The sequence below is a fragment of the Macrobrachium rosenbergii genome, chromosome 12 (genome assembly GCF_040412425.1).
Source record: "Macrobrachium rosenbergii isolate ZJJX-2024 chromosome 12, ASM4041242v1, whole genome shotgun sequence".
Lineage (NCBI taxonomy): Eukaryota > Metazoa > Arthropoda > Malacostraca > Decapoda > Palaemonidae > Macrobrachium > Macrobrachium rosenbergii.
This window is the reverse complement of record NC_089752.1, coordinates 73,770,654-73,786,323: the sequence shown is the minus strand read 5'-3', so window position 1 is coordinate 73,786,323 and position 15,670 is coordinate 73,770,654.

The window sequence follows — 15,670 nt, the reverse complement described above, 5'->3', positions numbered from 1 at the left end:
TATGTAATGTCAACTATAGAAGTAGGAAATATATATATATATTTAGACAACAATATATAAACGGATCAACTCTGTTGTTTTGATTAACGTTGAGTATGCATATGAATAATATTATGGTATAATATATACTAATATATATATATATGTATATATATATATATATATATATATATATATATATATATATATATTTATATATATAATATATATATATATATATATATATATATATATATATATATATATATATATATATATATATATATATATATATTTATATATATATATATATATCCCCTTTATAATATTCGTATGAATTATATAAACTATGATATTTATTTTTATATATATATATATACACACACATGATTTTTCTAACTAAAACCTATCTCTGTCAGCCACTCCTCATTTAACTCTATCTCTATCTCTCTATATCTGTATCTCTCTCTCTCACTTTGATCTCAGGTTGGATGTATTTTCTGATTTAATGCCGTGTCCATTATAGGTGATTACCATGTTATATATGGATTAATTGTTTCTATATCTTTCTCTCAAATTTTCATGTGCTTTTATCTCTCTCTCTCTCTCTCTCTCTCTCTATCATATCTTAATTGGTCTCTCTCTCTCCATCTGCAACTTTATTATTGGGCGGGAGTGGGTATATATTTAATCTTGGAGAATAATTTCATATATATATAGGAGGGAGGAGGAGGAGGAGGGAGGAGGATATAGGAGGATATACCTCCTTAAATATGCATATCATATATAGTATACTTCATTATAAATGAATATACATTTGAAAAATATATAGGCTGTTGTACAAATAAAGTTCATTTCTTTATAAATTTGTATATATCTTGTGGTGGATGATATTGAATTTTTAATGTTTATCGCTTTTTTTAAAGTTCATTTCTGATTTTCTAAAATAGTTATCTTCTCTTATTTCTCTCTCTCTGATCTCTCCGTAATTTTAGTTGTTTAGATTAATCTCTCTCTCATATATGTAAACTCAAAAATACAGATTACCAGTATCTTATATATATAACGCGTGGAGGAATGGATATATAATGATTATATATATTAAATTGGAATATATATATATACGTTTTTATAAATGGTAAAATAAAATTCGAGAAATAATATATAATTTTCAAGTAATTACCTTATTGTTTTGCATAGCATCGTTATATAATGTATATTCAGTCTTAATAATATGTACACAAACATCATTTATAACTCACACACACACTCTCTCTATATATATATATATATATCTGTTTTTTTTGTTTATATCTATATATATTGATATATATTTATATATAATATATATATATATATATATATATATATATATATATATAATTAATATATATATATATATATATTTAGTTTCCATTTTTAAAGATATATCTTCATTCTCTATATATATATATGGGATAGACTACAAATATATATCTATCTCTCTATCTATCTCTCTCTCTATATCTCTCTCTATATATATATCTATATATCTCTCATATATACACATATATATTATACAAATCACAAATTATAAATATATACCCGTGTTTTATATTCTAAACCTGATGAGATGGTGAAAAGTATATATATATATATATAATTATATATAGTACGTATATATATATATATATATATATATAAAGGATATATTGTCAGTTGACAATTGTATATATTGCAGAAAATATATATATATATATATATAAGATAAAATACTATAGACATTATATATATTCATGGGCCTTGTAAATATATAGGAGGCCTCTATATATATATGAGCCAAGTAAGACAAAACCATATATATATATACATTCTATCTCTCTCTATATCTCTCTATATATCTATATATATTATATATATATATATAGATATAACAACCTTATATATATATATATATGTATATAAGAAATTAACAAATAAAAATAAACTATATTATATATACAATATATATATCTTATATATATATAAAATATATTTATATATATATATATATATATAGTATATACAGCGTCATAGTATCATATATATACATATATATATATATAATCTTCAAATAGTTATATATTCATATATATATATAGGTGGATCATTGCATTATTTATATATAATATATAAATATATAGAAATATATTTTATTATATATATAGAGGAAAAAATATATTTTAGAATTATATTTATATATATATATATTTTATATAAACTTTGTATATATATACAATATATTCTGTATAGAAATATATTCGGCTATATTTTTTATAGAGAGATATATATATATATATATATACAGCCCTATATAAGATAAAATAATATATATATATATATATATATATAGAGAGAGAATTAGAAAATATATAAAATTATAACGATAGTATTGTATATAAACTGGAGGTTTGAGAGAGAGAGAGAACTGGAACACTTTCCTAAAAGTAAAATAAAATAATTCAAAGTATATAAATTTAGTAAACAAAGAAAGTTATTGTGAAACAAGTTTTCTTTTGCTGGATTAAAAGTAGGTGATTCCGTTAAGGCTTCATTTGAAATTAGATCTCATTTACAATTAAAAGGGGTTTATTTACAGATGTCATCGCAAGTATGCAAGGAGAGAAAACAGAATGTAAATTGTTACCGAATGTTTGAAAGTACATTTGTAAAGTTCTTTGTAAGCAATCCAGTTGTAAATTTGGTAATATAATGTAAATAATGAAGGGGCCAAGGTTTTTACAATCATCCCTTTTATAACAATAGACTTTTAGGTTAAATTACAATAAATTGTCTTTATGGTATATATCTTATATATATATATATATGAGCTATATATATACCGGAATCAGTTAATATAAATCTATATATGGGCCAGCAACGGACTCAACAACGGCTGCGTAAAAGCTGAATGGTTTCGAAATTTGAATCTCAGAGAAAGTCTTTTTTCTTACTGTTGGAAAATCCTAAATGGCGAATCGTGCACGAATAAAGTCTCCAAAACCCAAGATAAGGAGCTGAATACACACTCCTTCATCCTCAGTGACTCAGTCCTCTACCAAACGTGAGGCAGTTGAATGGGAATCCGTAACGGTAAATCTGGAACCACAAATAGATGGATTCAGAAAAACAAGATTCATGGGCGAGGTACTACAAAATAATAAAACCTTGGCGTTTTGGAGTGAGAAGAAGTTTATATAGCTTAAATCTTGTAGTACACAAATATAAAATTAACTGAAAGTAACTGAAAGTAATTTGATTTTAAAGGACCCATTAAAAAATTAAGCAGATTGCTCACAGCTACCCACCAAAAGAGTAAAAAAATTATTTTAAGTAAAGAATTCAACAATACCTTCTAAAAAAATACCAATAAACTTGAAAATTTAAGATAAGAAAAAGAACATTTTACGTTAAGTCTACTACTCTTAAAAAAAACAAATAACAACTAAGTAAAAATCAAAGAAAATAGAGAACCTGAAAAATAAGAAAAGTCGTTAATAATGAGACAAACTTCAAACTACCACTAAACAAATTAAACCTTCTCGAAGGCTCTCTCGATAAAGTATCAGGGACAACATTACTTTTGCCAGAGATGTGTTGGGTATTAAGGTTATACTCCTGCAGAATAAGACTCCCGCGTACGATACGCTGATTCTTGTTTTTTAATTTATTTTTAAAAATAAGCGGATTATGATCCATTGATACATTTCTTGTAGTTGGAGAGGGCAATAAGTATACTTCAAAGTGAACAAGAGCTTTCACTAAACATAAGGTTTCCTTCTCTGCCGTCGAGTACCTCCTCTCTGCTGGTAACAACTTCTTCGAGAAATACGCCACAGGACAAGTCATTCCATCAGGAAGTCTCTGAAGAAGAACAGCACCTGAACCTACATCACTGGCATCTGTCGCTAAACAAAAAGGAAGAGAAAAATCTGGTGAACGTAACAAAGGGAAACTCATCAAAGAAGCTTTTAACTTTTCAAGAGATTCCTGACACTGGTCATACCAAATAAATTTCACATCCTTCTTCAAAAGATTAGTTAAGGGATGAAAAGTTTTTGTTGCAAAAATCACTCTTCACTTAAGTTAACTACCAAACCAGCCTTTCTCAGAAAACTCAAAAATCAGAGCTCTAATCCTAATTTTAGATGAGTCTCCCAATCGTCGCTATAAATGATTAAATCATCAATATACTACTACATATCCTTCTAAATCACAAGTAATAAAATTCATGAGTCTTTGAAAGATGCTGGCTGCATTTTTCATACCGAACGGCATAACCTTGCATTCATACAGCCCGTCACTTTTCACAAACGCCGAAATTTTCCTTGCCCTGGGTGAAAGACCGACCTGCCAGTAACCCTTCAACCCGAGGCAAAGGGAAGGAGTCTGGTCTTCGTAACCACATTAACCTTGCAGGATAATCAAAGCATAGTCTATGCTGACCACCCTCCTTTTCACCAAGACTACCGGCGAGCTCCATGGACTATGATCGTATTTCTATGAGATCGTGGTCCAGTATATACTCACTTCGTCTTTAACGATGTCCCTTTTGGAGGGGTCAACCTATACGGACCTCTGTTTAATAGGTTGTGCCTCCCCTACATCAACATCGTGTTCTAAAATATTAGTTTGTCCTGGCGCATCCTGAAACAAATCTTTATAATCATTAATTAACAATGTTACGGACGTTACTTTGCCCTTATCCAGGTGCTGAAATTTAGCATAAAGGTTATCAAGAATACTTGAATTATTGGACAGACCATCAGGTCCCACAGATAATTTAATGTCAACCATAGGATCTACTTCTACCTCTACCAGTGACACTGGTTCTACGTCTACCTCTACTTCTCTACTGACAAAAGGCTTTAACATATTGACGTGGCAAATTTGGGTTGTTCGACGTCTTTCAGGAGTCTCAATAAGGTAATTAACGTCATTCAGTTTCTTGAGTACCTTCAACGGACCTGAAAATCAAGCCTTGAGTAGATTCCCAGGCATGGGAAGCAATACCATGACTCTGTCTCCTGGATCAAAATATCTCATTTGGGTGCCAACATCGTAATTTGTTTTCATAGTAGCTTGAGCCTTTGTTAAATTTTCCCGGGAAAAGGTCCAAGCTTTACGCAATTTCTCCTGTAAATTAGATACATAATCCAAAATATTCATATCAGGGGTTTCTCCCTCCCAGTGTTCCCTCACAACATCCAGTGGACCACGAACACAATGTCCAAAAATAAGCTGAAAGGGAGAGAAACCCAACGTCTCGTTCGGCGTTGACATGATCGCAAACAAAGCGTAAGGGATCTCTTTATCCCAATCACAACCAGTTTCTAAACTAAATTTTTTCAATATAGATTTATGGGTTTGGTGGAATCTCTCCATCTGGCCCTGACTCTCAGGGTGATAAGGGAAGGAAGTAACATGGTCAATCCCTAACTCGTTCATTTTTCGTTTAAAGTACTTACCCGTAAAGTTTGTATCACGGTCACTCTGAATAATTTTGGGAATACCAAACCTCGTAAGGAAGCCAACCAATGCCTCGACAATTTTTTCTCCTCTAATACTCCGCAGCGGGACAGCCTCAGGGAAATGTGACGTCCTACCAACCATTGTCAAAATATATTAATGTGTCCGCGCGTCCGCAGTAAACGACCTACTACATCAATAATCACTTCCCTAAAAGGTTCCCCCACTGACGGAATAGGAATTAAGGGAGCTTTAGAAATCTTCTGGTCCGGCTTCCCCACGAGTTGACTACAAGATAATACATGTCGCTTCACATCACGACGCATCCCAGGCCAGAAAAAATGTTCAGCTAATTTCTGAAAAGTTTTCCTGACCCCGAAATGCCCTGAAAGGTTATTCTTATAAGATAAAAATAATAATTTAGAACGGTATCGCTCTGGAATTGCCAATTGCTTCACAACCTCTACCTGGTCAGCAGGTGCATTAGCTGATCTACTGACTCTGTACACCAAACCTCCTTCTTCTTTAAGAAAAACAGGTCTTGATAAATCATTAAGATCACAAATCATCAAAATCAGAAAATTCATTTTATGGGCCTCTTTTAAAGCCTCGACATCCCATTCAATATCATTAAACAAAATATCTCTACTTTTATTATTACTACTACTCGTCACAGTGTCAGTCGTCTGTCTGTTTATTTCATCCATATCTAAATTGATATTCTCAAGATCAAATTCTCGTGCAAGTGAACGAGTAATAGCAGAGACAGGTTCCAACACAGAACCATCACAACAACACTTATCATCCCCTATCTCCGTAAGAGTCAAAAATTGGGAAATAATTTGTCTCGTCATGTAACACTAAATCATTAGCAAACCAACATGTCAACACCGGGAATAGGTAAACTGTCGACCACCGCCAGTTTTACTGTACCCCTCATAATAATCTGTTTCTAGATACATAGTTTTGTCAGGAGGATGAGGAGGCACCGTGTTAGGAAATCCTCCCAAAACTACAAAATCATTATTTGAACATTCAAACTCATTAGGTACAGACTTTCTCAAAACTAAAGATTGTGCTGCACCAGTGTCACGAAGAATCTTAACACTACGTCCTATTTGTTTGTTACCATCAGTGAAAACCTTCCCATTCGATATGTACTTAGCAAATTTCAGTCACTTATTATTTTCAGGTAATACCTCTTTCTTTGGAGACTTCTCCGCAGAAACAACACTAACGGGCTCTCTATTCTTCTCCAAATAATTTTTCATGGCAAAGCAATTTGCCTTTACATGACCATTCCTATTACACCAATAACAACTTAACTTAGACTCCTCAGACTCTCTACGTCCACTACCACCACCAGACCTACTGCTATTCATGTAGCTACGTGATTCTACACTACCATTTCTACTGTTATTTACTTTATTACGGTTTACACTTGCATTTTGATCAAAATCAGACTTCCTTTGATGAGGTTTTCCCTGCCAATTATTTCCATTACGGGGAGAGAACTTTTTAGGAATATCCTTCTTTACCGAGTCATGCCTGTGTGCAAGGGAGTACTCATCAGAGGCAACTGCCACCTCCTGCAGAGAATCAATTTTCAATTCCTCTAAATGAATCTTTAATTCCCTTGACACAGACCTCTTAAATTCTTCGGTCAAAATTAATTCCCTAATTTTTTCAAAAGTGTCAACCTCTCTGGACTTTACCCAATCGTCCATAAACTGTTCCTTCTTTCGCGCGAATTACACGAAAGTCATATCCGGACTCTTCTTAAAGTTTCTAAATTTTTGCCTATACGCCTCCGGAACAAGATCATAAGCTTTTAGAATTATTGCCTTAACGGAGTCGTAATCAGATGACAAGACCTCGTTAAGCGTATTGTACACACGCTGTGAATTCCCTTTTAAACGACACTGGACCAAAGTGGTCCACATGCCCCGAGGCCAATTCAGCTTTTTACCAATCCTCTCAAAAGAAATAAAGAATTCAGGGACGTCTTTTTCGTTAAATAGGGAAACAAGTTTAAGGGCACTTAATAAATTAAGTCTATCATTATCACTACGATTATTATTACCATTATTAGCTGACAACTGCAATTTTAACAATTGAATTTCATGATCCCTCTCCTTCGCCCTTTCTTCAGCCTGTAACTGCAGAGCTTTAAATTCCAACTCTTTAATCTTTGCTTGTTCTCTCAAAATACTCAGTTTCAGTTGGCTTACCCGACCATCATTTACATCATTACCTTCATTACCCATTTCCCTATTTTTATTACTAACACTGTCCTCTTTCTCCTCCACATCTCTGGCACTTACCTCTTCCTTCCCATTTTCTATTTTCTCATCAGCGATGCTGCCCAGGGTTTCTTTATAGGACCTAGAGGCTTGATGACTTCAAAAGTTGACCTTTCCTAACTTCTGAAGCGAAACTCAAATCTAGAAACTCAGCTAAAATAAATAACTGATCTCGTTTTAGATCATAGAGATTCCTCTTCCAATCTGGATCTGCCAAAAATTGGGCAGCAGTGGTCTCTTCCTCCTCAAAATAATGCATAATTACCCGCTAAGTGGGGTGAAACTGTAATAATCTACCAAACCCTATTCACTGACCTAAACACCTCTTTGAGTGCAAACGTGAATTACGCTGTCGGATGATCCTGGCAAAAAGTCGCCAAAATATGTAATGAACTTGTGCTCACAAAACATTTAATATTTAGGAAGTGGCAAGAACAGGCTCTTTTTCATTTTTACGATCAGTGCCACAAAGGAGAACTTAAAGCCAAGGGGCAAGAGCAAAAACACAGAAAAACACTCAAAGAGGATAACGAAAAATGTTAAACAATCTTAATTATTTGTTACAAAAAATATTGATAATTACTTAAATGAAACCCCACAAAAAGAGCTGAATAAGGGTGTACAAAAATCCTTCACCTAAAATAAACTCTTTCACACGATAGATCGAGAGACAGTAAATAGGAGGAGGAAGGAAAACAACCTATTCCTATGAAAGCCCTGAAAACTTGAATAGGAGAGAATGAAAGGGGGAAGCGCCTTAATCCTAAATTTTACAAAATAAGCCTTAATATTACATACATAACAAATCACCTAACAAAAACAACAACTGCCGATGTTAATATCAATTAACCCACGCCCAGGGTGATAACATGATGAATTTATATAAGTGGCAGAACCACACACACATGGCTGTCCAAAAAAACGGTCCTGCAGTCACGAGGATTCTGCAGCCGGAAGATACAGCACACTGACACGCGTCAGCAACGGCTATATAAAGTGCGCAGTTTATATCCTTACCGGCTATCAAAAAGGTTTCAGGCGTTTTCACGACTCCGGAGGTTAGCAGGACGAAGGCACACAGGACGGGGGGAAATACAGCCTGTCCTTCCAAAGGTAACAGGCTATTCCAGGGTTGCAAAGTCGAATACTGGATGCAGGGGAGCACAGGCAGTGCCCTCCAGAACGCACGGGAAGGGCGTCCGACCGCAGCAAAGGAGATGCCCCCCAGAAAGCAGCTGCAACAACTCCAGACAGAGGAAAACCAGCAACGTTATCCGTAGTACAAAAGAAAGTTTTTCAAAACTGTAGGAAAATTCAAAATGTCGAATCCTGCACGAATAAAGTCTCCAAAAACCTCTAAGATAAGGAGCCGAATACACACTGCCTTCATCCTCAGCCAGCAGTCCCCGCCAAACGTGAGGCAGCGAACGGGGAATCAGCCAAATAATTACATGAAAAGAGAAAAACAACACCTTTCATGGGCGAGGTACCACTTAAATAATAAAAACCTTCGGTAGGCGCGAGAAGAAACTTAACCAGCTTTTCTTGTGGCACAAAAATAAAATTAAATTGAAATTAACTGAAAGTAATTAACTTTAAAAGGCCACGAATAAAAAATTAAGCAGATTATTAATATACGAGTGTATATATATATATATATATATATATATATATATATATATATATATATATATATATATGCATATATATATACATATATATAATGCATATACATAAATATATAAAATAACCAATTTTCATGCGTGTTTGAAAGAAAATAATTTTATTAACAATAACACTGTTTCCATTTCTGAGTTCTGTCATTTCAGGACCTTTCACTTTTGATTTGCATTTTTCCAATCCTTTTTCGCTTTGTGGAAATTTACATGTCTTTTTTTCTTTGAATAATTCATCCAATGTAAAAGTACGCAAACAGTTAGTAATAAGTATCATTCTTCATTAATATATACCATATTATACATACATATATATATATATATATATATATATATATATATATATATATATATATATATATATATATATATATATATATATATATATATATATATATATATATATATATATATATATATATATGTGTGTGTGTGTGTGTGTGTGTATATATATATATATATATATATATATATATATATATATATATATATATATATATATATATATATATATATATATATATATATATATATATATATATATATATATGTGTGTGTGTGTGTGTGTGTGTGTGTGTGTATGTATATATATATATATATATATATATATATATATATATATATATATATATATATATATATATATATATATATATATATATATATATATATATATATATATATATATATATATATATATAAATTTATGTAAAAATTTAAATCATTTTGTGATAGCGCAGCCCCTTCATTTATTTTTTTTTATTAAAGATTATTATAAACTCCTTTTACTTGTTTTGCTTGTAACTTCAGTGTATTCGAAGCACAACTTTTAGAATGAATCGTGTCTACTTTTCTCTCAGTCTACATAAATTCATAAAGAACTTAGTAACAAATAAAAGGAACCTTGAAAATCAGTTGAAAGCTTTTCCTCCTCAACTTACTCAAAAAAAGCGGTAGAAATTTGGTAAGTTTACCTTATTTTATTTTTCTCAGGAAGGGGTTCAAACAGGTGCTGTTTTCTTCGCAGTCTGTTAATCCAAAGGGAAGAAAGGAAATGGAGCTGCAAAGTGCTTCCTTGACGTGCTGACTCTAAAAGGAAGACTAAAAGGATGAAAAATATCCGCAACATTGCACACGCTCTTAGAGTCTTGTTATTTATGACCTAGAACATACGAGTTATGTAGACATGTAATGCTGTACGCATCCAGTGTCAGCATACATTTAAGCACGCGTGCGCACGCGCACGAACGCGTACATACACATGCAAACACACACACACACACACACACACACACACACACACACACACACACACACACACACACACACACACACATATATATATATATATATATATATATATATATATATATATATATATATATATATATATATATATATATATATATATATATATATATATATATATATATATAATCACTCTACCTCAAAATAATATATTTTCATATATGTTTTACCGAAGGGGAATTTTTAGTTGATAATAAGTTCGTCGTCCCGTGGGCTCGAACCAGCGAAGGACAAGAACTCAGGACTACAGTGGATGCGTTTAACCCATGCTGGCTAGTCTGAGTTCTTGTCCTTCGCTGGTTCGAGCCCACGGGACGACGAACTTATTATCAACTAAAATTCCCCTCGGTAACATATAAAAATATTATTTCCTGTAAAGTAATTGAATATTAAAAAGGACGTTTTGTAGCTTACTGATTGTATTGAATCACGGTGATGTAATAAAGTCATATATATATATATATATATATATATATATATATATATATATATATATATATATATATATATATATATATATATATATATATATATATATATATATATATATATATATATATATATATATATATATATATATATATATATATATATATATATATATATATATATATATATATATATATATATATATATATATGTATATATATATATATATATATATATATATATATATATATATATATATATATATATATATATATATATATATATATATATATATATATATATATATTTTTATATATATATATATATATATATATATATATATATATATATATATATATATATATATATATATATATATATATATATATATATATATATATATATATATATCAACAAAGCTGATTATGGCCATTAGGTAAGTGGGTGACTACCAAGAAATGTCAGATGCTGTTGGCTCATGAACCCACTGAACATCACCGGGCAAGAAGGGTCAACAGCTTCATCCCGATGTGGGATTGCTTCGAAACGAAACAAAAGGATAACGCCTTCTGAAGAAAATTGTATAGTTGACCAATCGGTGAATGTCCGAGTTTGTGTGTTTGTTGCTTATGTATGGACTCAAGCGAAACTCGTAAATTCTGACAATTCTCTTGCCCTGTTCGTAGCGAAAGATATCTTGGGTTCTTAAGTTTAATGAGCAATCATACGAAGAATACTCACGTTGGAGCAGAAATGTGAGCTTGAAGGAAAGTTTCTATAATATTGCCTTCAATTTAGGTGAACAGTACAGCTTAGTAAATTTGTTCGTGCTATTTTATGGATACTCCATCATGGAGTGGCATGAAAACAATATGTAAATATATGAGAACTCAAATTCCTTTGCTTAGCTGGAGATATGATGAAGTCTGTAAAACTTACATTTCTTTTCTTTTCTCATCTAGCATAAAAGGTCAAATGACTGTAATAATTATTTATGATAGAAGAGACTCCTTATAATTGGCAGCGCGTGGAGGGGACCCTTTAGTCTTGGTAGGCAGACCTTCCATTAGAAGGTTATTCTGAATGCAAACCATATTCTTCAACCTTGGACTGTGCCATTGCCATTGTATTGTGGCCTTCCATGGTCTTGGATTTGATTTCCCTTGTTTGAGGGTACAATCAAGCATTTTTTCCTCTTTTTTTTTTTTTTTTTTGTTCCCGTTCCTGTTTCCTCGAAAAGCGTATAGGGCAGGCCGACGAGAAAGCAAAAGTTGCTTGTTGGATTATCAGGATAGCGGCTTCTTCACGCAATCTTTTCCTTCTAGGCTTTTTATAATTTCTAAATCCACCCTGACTACCCTCCCACAGCTGTTGTGGCAAACCTGGCGGGTTTCTTATTTGCCTTACAAAGTGTGCCTGAAACACCTTCTCAAAAGTTTGCTTCCGGCGCTTTTTTCAATGACATATAGTCAGGTTCAAGTGATCTCTTCTTTCTGAATTTCCCATTACCTTCTGTTGCTCGAATTTCAAGTCAGTCGCCCCTGTGGGCTTCTTCCACATGAGTAGGGTTAATCTTCTGAACAATAATAATAATAATAATTATGTAAATGATAGTGCACAATTCTGTTTATTCAGCCATATATTTTGGTTGTGTCTTCATGATTTCATCAGATGCAATTAACCGAAATCACCGTACTCAAAACATCCTCACCATGGTAGCCTAAGTTTGATTATTCTGCTTGAGAGTACGAAAGCACAACCCGCACAGATTAAAGGGATATGTTAGTGGATCCTTTGACAGGCATATTTCTCAACAATATAACGTGATGGAATAATACAGCGGCGGTGATAACTATTCTATACTTGTCGTCGGATAATGACGGTACTAGCCCACAGGCAATTACTGAAAGTGCATTTCTTAATAAACAAGTTAGAAAACTTTTGAGTAAAAGCCCTCAAAGCGAATGTCCACTTTCGTTAAGCGAAGATTCTTACAAAAAATGTATTCTGAGAAGGCAGAGATTACGTGCTAAGTGCTTTCCTTAGCATTATGACTGTAAATGAAGATGCCATAAGTGCCGTAGGTGAAAACACTTATCTCCAGCACTCTCGGATACCGCACCCCAAATCCCAACAAATATCCAAGTGGACCATAGACCTGCATCTAAACAAAAATGATTAATAGTATGGCTAACATTTTCGCCTTACTTGAAACTAAGTGGGTTAAGGAAACTAAAATAATAACAAATCCTGGCAACCCCCGTTAGCTGTAGTGAGTCACAGTGAGACAGAATCCGACCGAAGAATAACCATTTATTGAGAATGTGCGTTATCTTGTCTATAATCTTATCACAAATTTGTTCATAGGTAAAGTAATAAAAATGCGGTCTGTCTCATCAATGATTATATAAAAAAATTACAAATTAGAAATGGGTATTCTTTTTAACTAAATTTTTCAAGAATTTTTTTATTCTGCTACGAGAGGCTTTTTCTAGAAATGATAAAATAACCCAAAATAAAAATTTATCTGTAATTTTCTTGAAAAAATACTCTCTCTCTCTCTCTCTCTCTCTCTCTCTCTCTCTCTCTCTCTCTCTCTCTCTCTCTCTCTCTCTCTCTTAGCGTAATGGGCGAGTATGCTTCTATTGACCTAAGCACTGAATTAGTTGTTATTCGACTATCCTGGATTACCTCTCTCTCTCTCTCTCTCTCTCTCTCTCTCTCTCTCTCTTAGCGTAATGGGCGAGTATGCTTCTATTGACCTAAGCACTGAATTAGTTGTTATTCGACTATCCTGGATTACCTCTCTCTCTCTCTCTCTCTCTCTCTCTCTCTCTCTCTCTCTCTCTCTCTCTCTCTCTTTGTAAACGCAGTATGCTTCGCTATTGACCTAAGCACTGAATTAGTTGTTATTCGGTATCCTGGATTACCTCTCTCTCTCTCTCTCTCTCTCTCTCTCTCTCTCTCTCTCTCTCTCTCTCTTTTCTGTCTTAGAGTAATGGGCAGTTATACTTTATTGACCTAAGCACTGGCAATTAGTTGTTATTCGACTATCCTGGATTACCTCTCTCTCTCTCTCTCTCTCTCTTTGGTCTCTCTCTCTTCTCTGGTAGCGTGATAATAATAATAATAATTCTATTGAATAAGCACTGAATTAGTTGTTATTCGACTATCCTACTTGCCTTACTCTCTCCTCTCTCAGCTCTCTCTCTCTCTCTCTCTCTCTTTATCTCTGATTTCTCTAAAGCCCAGCTCCTATAGTATGCTTCATCTGACTGAACACTGAATTAGATTGTTATTCGACTATCCTGGATTTACCTCTCTCTCTCTCTCTCTCTCTCTCTCTCTCTCTCTCTCTTAGCGTAATGGGCGAGTATGCTTCAATTGACCTTGAACATCTGAATTAGTTGTTATTCGATGTAATCGATTCCTCTCTCTCTCTCTCTTCTCTCTCTCTCTCTCTCTCTCTAATCTCTCTCTCTCTCTCTCTTAGCGTAATGGGCTATAACGTTTCTATTGACCTAAGCACTGAATTAGTTGTTATTCGACTATCTAGATTCCTCTCTCTCTCTCTCTCTCTCTCTCTCTCTCTCTCTCTCTCTCTCTCTCCCTCTCTCTCTCTCTCTTAGCGTAATGGGCGACCTGGAATCTATTGACTAAGCACTGAATTAGTTGTTATTCGACTATCCTGGATTATCTAACTCTCTCTCTCTCTCTCTCTCTCTCTCTCTCTCTCTCTTAAGTTCCTGGCGAGTATTGTTTCATACTTGACCTAAGCACTGAATTAAATCGTTTAACTAAAGGATTTTAGTCTACCTGAAAAGAACAAACAGAGAGAAGAGAGCCCTCATTGTTGGCTTCAGTACTCCGTCAAAATGTATATTATCAAAACGGGCGGTCCTCAACGAGATAATTCTAACCCGATATTACGATCTCGCCTCTCGAGATCAACAGGTTCTTTAAAAAACAAACAATTGGGCTGAAAAGACTGACGAGAGGTGACAAACAAAGGAGGGAGGAGCTGAACAAAACCCAAAAAAAGTTACCTTAATATTAATTTATTTACAGTAAGTTATACATATTTACAGTCGAGTCAGGTTAAATTTAAAATTAGCATTACTAACAGAAAAATACAATACAAGTAATTTAAACTTCAAATTAATAAACACTTGAGCAGCAAAGTTAATTAATACACAGGCAGCATAATAATTCAACCTCAAATAGATCAATAAACACTTAAACAGCAAAATAAAATAACACAGGCAGCATAATACATCAAAAACAATGAATACACAAGCAGCATGATATAAAATACATAACCATAATATAAAATACGTAAGCAGCATGCTGCTAGTTACATTACAGCCAGAGTTACATAAACATCCTCAGACAAACTCAATAGAACCATCAAAACAGCCCAAAGCTGCTTGACAGGAACACTGCAGGACAGCTCCGACAGAGTCGAAACGACAACCATCTCGTCCTCAA